The following is an 8,073-nucleotide window of genomic DNA, read 5'->3' as shown; positions in this document are numbered from 1 at the left end:
TTAATGCCTATTCTGGTAAGACTTGTATTGGTTTGTTAATGCCTATTCTGGTAAGACTTGTATTGGTTTGTTAATGCCTATTCTGGTAAGACTTGTATTGGTTTGTTAATGCCTATTCTGGTAAGACTTGTATTGGTTTGTTAATGCCTATTCTGGTAAGACTTGTATTGGTTTGTTAATGCCTATTCTGGTAAGACTTGTATTGGTTTGTTAATGCCTATTCTGGTAAGACTTGTATTGGTTTGTAATGCCTAGTCTGGTAAGACTTGTATTGGTTTGTTAATGCCTAGTCTGGTAAGACTTGTATTGGTTTGTTAATGCCTAGTCTGGTAAGACTTGTATTGGTTTGTTAATGCCTAGTCTGGTAAGACTTGTATTGGTTTGTTAATGCCTAGTCTGGTAAGACTTGTATTGGTTTGTTAATGCCTATTCTGGTAAGACTTGTATTGGTTTGTAAATGCCTAGTCTGGTAAGACTTGTATTGGTTTGTTAATGCCTAGTCTGGTAAGACTTGTATTGGTTTGTTAATGCCTATTCTGGTAAGACTTGTATTGGTTTGTTAATGCCTAGTCTGGTAAGACTTGTATTGGTTTGTTAATGCCTAGTCTGGTAAGACTTGTATTGGTTTGTTAATGCCTATTCTGGTAAGACTTGTATTGGTTTGTTAATGCCTAGTCTGGTAAGACTTGTATTGGTTTGTTAATGCCTAGTCTGGTAAGACTTGTATTGGTTTGTTAATTGCCTATTCTGGTAAGACTTGTATTGGTTTGTTAATGCCTAGTCTGGTAAGACTTGTATTGGTTTGTTAATGCCTAGTCTGGTAAGACTTGTATTGGTTTGTTAATGCCTAGTCTGGTAAGACTTGTATTGGTTTGTTAATGCCTAGTCTGGTAAGACTTGTATTGGTTTGTTAATGCCTATTCTGGTAAGACTTGTATTGGTTTGTTAATGCCTAGTCTGGTAAGACTTGTATTGGTTTGTTAATGCCTAGTCTGGTAAGACTTGTATTGGTTTGTTAATGCCTAGTCTGGTAAGACTTGTATTGGTTTGTTAATGCCTAGTCTGGTAAGACTTGTATTGGTTTGTTAATGCCTAGTCTGGTAAGACTTGTATTGGTTTGTTAATGCCTAGTCTGGTAAGACTTGTATTGGTTTGTTAATGCCTAGTCTGGTAAGACTTGTATTGGTTTGTTAATGCCTATTCTGGTAAGACTTGTATTGGTTTGTTAATGCCTAGTCTGGTAAGACTTGTATTGGTTTGTTAATGCCTAGTCTGGTAAGACTTGTATTGGTTTGTTAATGCCTATTCTGGTAAGACTTGTATTGGTTTGTTAATGCCTATTCTGGTAAGACTTGTATTGGTTTGTTAATGCCTAGTCTGGTAAGACTTGTATTGGTTTGTTAATGCCTAGTCTGGTAAGACTTGTATTGGTTTGTTAATGCCTAGTCTGGTAAGACTTGTATTGGTTTGTTAATGCCTATTCTGGTAAGACTTGTATTGGTTTGTAAATGCCTATTCTGGTAAGACTTGTATTGGTTTGTTAATGCCTAGTCTGGTAAGACTTGTATTGGTTTGTTAATGCCTAGTCTGGTAAGACTTGTATTGGTTTGTTAATGCCTAGTCTGGTAAGACTTGTATTGGTTTGTAAATGCCTATTCTGGTAAGACTTGTATTGGTTTGTAAATGCCTAGTCTGGTAAGACTTTTGCCATTTTATTGCTTATAAGTTTTGTTATTATTTTATTATGACAGTTGATTAAACTTAAGGGTCTATAATCAGCAGGGGACCCTCCAGATTTCCCTGGTTTGAATATAACTGGAATAAATGGACCTGGGAAGCATTACATTTAGTGACATGTGTGTTGTCATTTGTGTAAATAGGGGAGCTACTTTATCCCAAAATGTTGAATCATAATTCTATGGGAAAGCTATCCATTCTTGGTGCTTTTCTCCACATTAATGTTTTAACAGTATATAATACTTATTTTTGGGTGAGCTCCATTTTTAATAATGATTTATTGTCTGCTGATAATTGTTTCAGGGTTGTTGAGTCTGAGAGGGCTTTAGGATCTGTCCAACTGTTGTTGAATTCTCATTTTTATAAAGACCTTGTTAACAACCACTTTTTTACAGTGCCAATTTTCCACTGCAGGTACCCAAATCAAAATTGTATTAGTCACATGCACTGAATACAACAGGTGTAGGTAGACCTTACAGTGACATGCTTACTTATGAGCCCCTAACCGACAGTGCAGTTTCAAAAAATACGGATAAGAATAAGACATAAAAGTAACAAGTAATTAAAGAGCAGCAGTAAAAATAACAATATATACAGGGGGGGTGCCGGTACAGAGTCAATGTGCGGGGGCACCGGTTAGTTGAGGTAGTATGTACATGTACTGTAGATAGAGTTAATTAAAGTGACTATGCATAGATGACAACAGAGAGTGGCAGTTTTGTGGAGAGGGTAGGTGGGGAGGGTAATGCGAATAGTCTGGGTAGCCATTTGACAAGACGCTCAGGAGTCTTATGGCTTGGGTTAGACGCCTCTTGGACCTAGACTTGGCGCTCCGGTACCGCTTGCCGTGTGGTAACAAGGAGAACAGTCTATGACTAGGGTGGCTGGAGTCTTCCTGTGACACAGCCTGGTATAGAGGTCCTGGATGGCAGGAAGCTTGGCCCCAGTGATGTACTGGGCCGTTCGCACTACCCTCTGTAGTGCCTTGCAGTCGGAGGCCGAGCAGTTGCCGTACCAGGCAGTGATGCAACCAGGATGCTCTCGTTGGTGCAGCTGTAGAACCTTTTGAGGATCTGAAGACCCATGCCAAATCTTTTCAGTCTCCTGAGGGGGAATAGGTTTTGTCATGCCCGCTTTACAACTGTCATGGTGTGCTTGGACCATGTTAGTTTGTAGATGATGTGGACGCCAAGGAACTTAAAGCTCTCAACCTGCTCCACTGCAGCCTCGTCGATGAGAATGGGTGTGTGCTCCGTCCTCTTTTTTCTGTAGTCCACAATCATCTCCTTTGTCTTAATCACGTTGAGGGAGAGGTTTTTGTCCTGGCACCTCACGGCCAGGTCTCCTCCCTATAGGCTGCCTCATTGTTGTCGGTGATCAGGCCTAACACTGTTGTGTCATCGGCAAATTTAATGATGGCGTTGGAGTCGTGCCTGGCCGTGCAGTCATGAGTGAACAGGGAGTACAGTAGGGGGCTGAGCATGCTCCCCTGAGGGGCCCCTGTGTTGAGGATCAGCGTGGCAGATGTGTTGTTACCTACCGTTACCACCTGGGAGTGTCCCGTCAGGAAGTCCAGGATCCAGTTACAGAGGGAGGTGTTTAGTCCCAGGGTCCTTAGCTTATTGAGCTTCGAGGGCGCTATGGTGTTGAACGCTGAGCTGTAGTCAATGAACAGCATTCTCATATAGGTATTCCTTTTGTCCAGGTGGGAAAGGGCAGTGTGGAGTGCAATAGAGATTGCATCATCTGTGGATCTGTTGGGGCGTTATGCAAATTGGAGTGGGTCTAGGGTTTCTGGGATGATGGTGTTGATGTGAGCCATGACCAGCCTTTCAAAGCACTTCATGGCTACAAATGTGAGTGCTACGGGTCGGTAGTCATTTAGGCAGGTTACCTTAGTGATGTGCTGGGCAAGGCACCTTCCCTTTGTGTAAACCCAACAGAGAGAATAATACATATCAATCTCTCTCTCCTTCCATTTTGTTGGACTGTATTTTTCCCGTTCAGCCCCCAGCCGCACATCCCCTACTACTCTTAACTCTGGGCTGCCTGCGTGCATCTGCCTGGCACGCTCAAGCAGAGGCAAGAACAAACAAAGGAAAGGAGCACACAGCGGGTCTGCTTTGCCCTCTGGCTTAGATGACCACTGCCCCAGGTGAATGGAGAGTTACCATCTCAAACATACCAAGAACCAGTTGGAAGGGAGCTGACAATGTTAACTTACTACTACACATGTTCACAACTTCACAGCGTTGCAGCTCTCTTACGAACACACACTTTTGCACACATGCATGTTTCAATAAATACACACATAGAAATGAATGTACAGAAATACATATGCACAATCACACATAGACAAACACACACACCCACACACATACAGCTTGCTAGCTTGATGCTTCAGCTGTGCTGTGTGACCTGCATGAGTTGGTTTCATTTTCTGTGAAATGCCAGGCTGGGAGAGACCGCTCTGGCCGGTGTGGCTGATTGGCATAAACATAGCCGGTTCACACTAGGTCTGGCTAAAGGTGAACTCCTACACATGGAAGAAGGTAGGTGGTCTGCCCCCTATTTTACACACTCCAGGTCCCCCTATGAACACTAGCAACAACAACAAAGTGAAAAACAAAGGATGTCTATCCTACCGAGCCAGCAGATTCAGTTTGTCAATGAACATCGGGGGAATGCATGGTTACCATGCCAGCTGTGGCAGATGTAACTTTGTTTGGGAGGTGTGAGATGTCCAGAGGAGCTGGGTGCTAAACAAAGCCTCAATGCCACCATAAAAAGCAAGCCAGCCAAGCAGCCAGCACTGGATAATGTGTTGATTACAGAGCTTGGATGTGGCGGACTCCTTTCTAGTTAAAGCATCATGCTCTGAGCATATTTCAATCTCTTTTCAAACGCTGGAAGGCAATGGGTAAAAGAGGCACATTCACTCATATCCCACATCCTCTCAATCCGTATCAACAAACACAAACACCAAAACACACAAACACACTTACACACTTACACACACATAAACACACACAGAAAGTGGGGTGAATGGCCAAAGTCCGGTATCAACTCAGTAAGGCCAGAGTTCTGTCTAAGGAATAATTTTGAGAAAACATAACAGCACATTATTGTGGTAAACTGTGAGATATTTTCATAAGAAGAAACGACAGAGCGTTATGTCTCATGGTATGGTGAAGTGGAGGGGCTTAATAGGCATGCTTCATTAGACGATAGTCCCAATGCAGAAGTGGGCAGTCTTGCTTTAAGACATGTGATGTGATCCAGCTCTCTCTCTCTCTCTTTTTCTCTCTGGCTGGGCTGTATTATAATAGACTCACACAGACACACACTACTTAGTGCTTTGGAAAGAGGGCTGAGCCTCACACACATAATCAGCGCAGCTTCTCAATGGGGGGACGGAGCCAAGAGGAGACAGAACTGTCGTTCCGCTGGAGCTGATCTCAGTCCGTGTGTGAGAAGTGAGGAGGCAAATTAACGTTCTGTCGTCACGAGAGGGATTTTACCTTCACAGTACTGATCTAAAGGTGATATGAGCAGCCTTCCATCTTGTAAACACTGACTAGTTTGTAACAGCGTGTCATTCCTGTGAGCTGAGGTGGTTTCTGGTGACCGCACTCCCAGGATTTCAGACGGACAGAGAGAGTCGAGGGGGGCAAGCGGACGAGGCAGAAACAACAGAGCTTCTCCCCCTCTTATCCTGCAGCGTTGTTCTTCTTTACACCTGGAACTTTGTTGGGAATCCCTGGCCTCAGACTATGGATGGATTTAAGACAGCGTTGTGAGTCTGTTGAACAGACGGTGATACTGACAGCAGGGCACCCTTTCTTTTGACCAGACAGACCACTCAGGTAAGGCTGTGGGGTTATTCTCTGAGACTGTTGGTGCTTTCTGATTATATTCTATTCCTTCTGCAAAATATACTATTATTTAAAGAAATCTAATTATCGAAATGTTATAAAATAAGGCTAGCTGTCATGTTTGTAAGAAGTGGAAGGGCTCCAGGAGTAACTGAATAATGATGACAGGTATGAGCTGTGAGCGACAGACAGGCAGAGCATGTGACACGACCTGCATATCTCTGTTGGAACAATTGTATGGTTTAATGAAGGAGAGTAGGCTATTGACATTGTAGATATATGTATGTTTTAGGACATACCAAACATTTTGTGTTGACTGATATATTTTAAAGTTACAGGCAGTTAGTTCTAAGTAGGGCAGAGATGTCAGTCTCATCCATTTTTTTAAAGACAAGGCTGCAAAATTCAAATGTTCTAGTCCAGACCAAGTTGCTTTTCAGAGTCAATATTATTAATTAATTTTCATGCTATATTACAAACACAGTTATTAGCCTATATTGAGATGTGAAATTGTTACATGCAATCGAGATCAAGTCCATTCCATTTAAATGTGTTATTTTTGTACAGGCTAACCTAATCTAACCGTATCAAAAGAAGCCATTTACTTACCATATAAAATTGCCCCATTATACCTATGTTGTCGGGAAGGCTAAACATCTATATCCTGCCGAGATGGTGCGCAGGTGTGTCCGGGCAGGGGGCATGGTCTCGTGTTTAGTCTAAATTGGCAGGACATGGTATACTTGTAAAAAGACAATGTAAATGCCGTCATTACCAATTACGAATTCCACAACCATCAGGAACATATCAATCAATGGTCTAATTAGACTGCAAAGCAGAGACCAAATGGCTAGTTAAACAGATACGCAAATGGTAAATCCTGCATGAAGTGCACATTCCTTGTTTATTCATTGAAAACCACGGAGGTAAGAATTCTAACGAAAAGTAATTTGTATACAAATATCCTGCTAGCCCTGATAAGGTGATTTATTTTTCATGTGTCTGCTATTTACTCGTGAAAGTTGTCCGTTTACATTAAAATGCATAAGCATGCCTGTGTGGTGCGGTCTGAATATCTTTCTCCGCCACCTCTCCATCCCTATTCTCTCGCGCTGTCGATCAGGACCACATTTCTTCTTTGACATGAATGAGTTCCGACAGTCGGAGAGTTGCTCAGAGCTGAACCGAAAGGCGGAGAGGACAAAAGAGCAGTTTCTCTCCATGCTGTTGTTCAGGCAAAAGACCACGTTTTTTTTCAGGAACTTGCCAGAAACACAGCGTGTTAAAAAGCATTCCCCAGGGAACAGTTCACATTTACACAAAATGTAGGATTATAGCAAATTTATTGCAGGAGATGGGATTACAATATGCCGCTAATAAGACTAATTATAGGCTATGCTTAATTTCAGCATGTTGAATATTCAGTAGGCTAGTCTCAATGTCATTTCAGGGTAGAGGGGAGAATGTAAACTTTTTCTCGAACCGACATGCACACACCAAGTTGCTATAGGCTAGCACATCTGAAGGCAATAGCCTAATACTGTATATGTGTAGCAGTGGCGACCTGTCATTCAGGTCAGCTAAATAATACAAAATAAAAATATTTGTTGCCTGTTTTGCATGTTATTTTGGAATGAATGTGTCACATCAGTTTGCAAACAATGTAAAATAATATATAATTGAGTTAATAAAGCCGAATACAAACATTGTCTCTTTTTTTTGCTTTGTTGAGTAAGGCAGCTCCAAAATGAAGGTGTTCAGCCTAGATCAGTGCTTTCTGTGGTGGTGGGGCAGCCATCTGAAAACACTGAGCATAAGGGTTGGTCATGTTCTCTAGTTGCCCCGTGATTGGCTCATCTGTCACTCATGGAGACACCACTTCACCACTAAATCTATGAGCAGAGCTCGAAAAGCCCCTTGGGTGCTGCCATAGAGTTACATTAGAGTACCCATCCAAGAAGGCTCAAGATCGTTGGCCACAGATAAAATGGCATCAAATCACATATCTACCATAGCTTTGATTGGACTGATCATGTCAACATCATACTTTCAAAATCTTAGCTAGGAAGCTAGCAGTCATCGTCATGAATCAAGTTGACAATCTACGGACAAATCCTTTTCAATCCTTGTCATATGATGAGAAATGATGAAGAGAAATTATAAATAAAACGTATCAGTGCTCATCTGCCATTGGACATAAACATTACACAACAAATTGGAAATTGCAAATTCGACATTGAGTGGTTTGGAAGGAATCAGTGGCTAACTGCAAGCATTGCAAAGCAATCACTAGCCTGCTATTCAGTGTAGTGGTGTGTGGTTCTACCAAGCATATAAGATAAGCATTTAACATTGGCCATGCTGTCAATCCAGCATGACTTCTACCATTCAAAATATCTGGAAACTCGGAAATCTCAGACTTCAGTGAGTTCAAGACAACTGGGAACTTGGAAAGAACAAG

General features: G+C 42.0%; 1 protein-coding gene across 2 annotated transcripts in view; it reads left to right on the top strand.

Annotated features, from left to right (window-relative positions):
- Positions 1-5,074: 5,074 nt before the first annotated feature.
- Positions 5,075-8,073, top strand: part of LOC109907839 (chemokine-like protein TAFA-1) — a 234,520-nt gene continuing 231,521 nt past the window's right edge. The window contains exon 1 of one of the 2 annotated variants that reach the window (XM_020506203.2): positions 5,075-5,603. The gene's annotated coding sequence lies outside the window, so the exon portion shown is untranslated. The remainder of the gene's footprint in view (positions 5,604-8,073) is intronic. The other variant, XM_020506116.2, reaches the window with a different exon arrangement.

Source organism: Oncorhynchus kisutch, linkage group LG1 (genome assembly GCF_002021735.2).
Source record: "Oncorhynchus kisutch isolate 150728-3 linkage group LG1, Okis_V2, whole genome shotgun sequence".
NCBI lineage: Eukaryota > Metazoa > Chordata > Actinopteri > Salmoniformes > Salmonidae > Oncorhynchus > Oncorhynchus kisutch.
The sequence above is the reverse complement of the archived record's forward strand: the minus strand, read 5'-3'. Positions and strand labels throughout refer to the sequence as shown.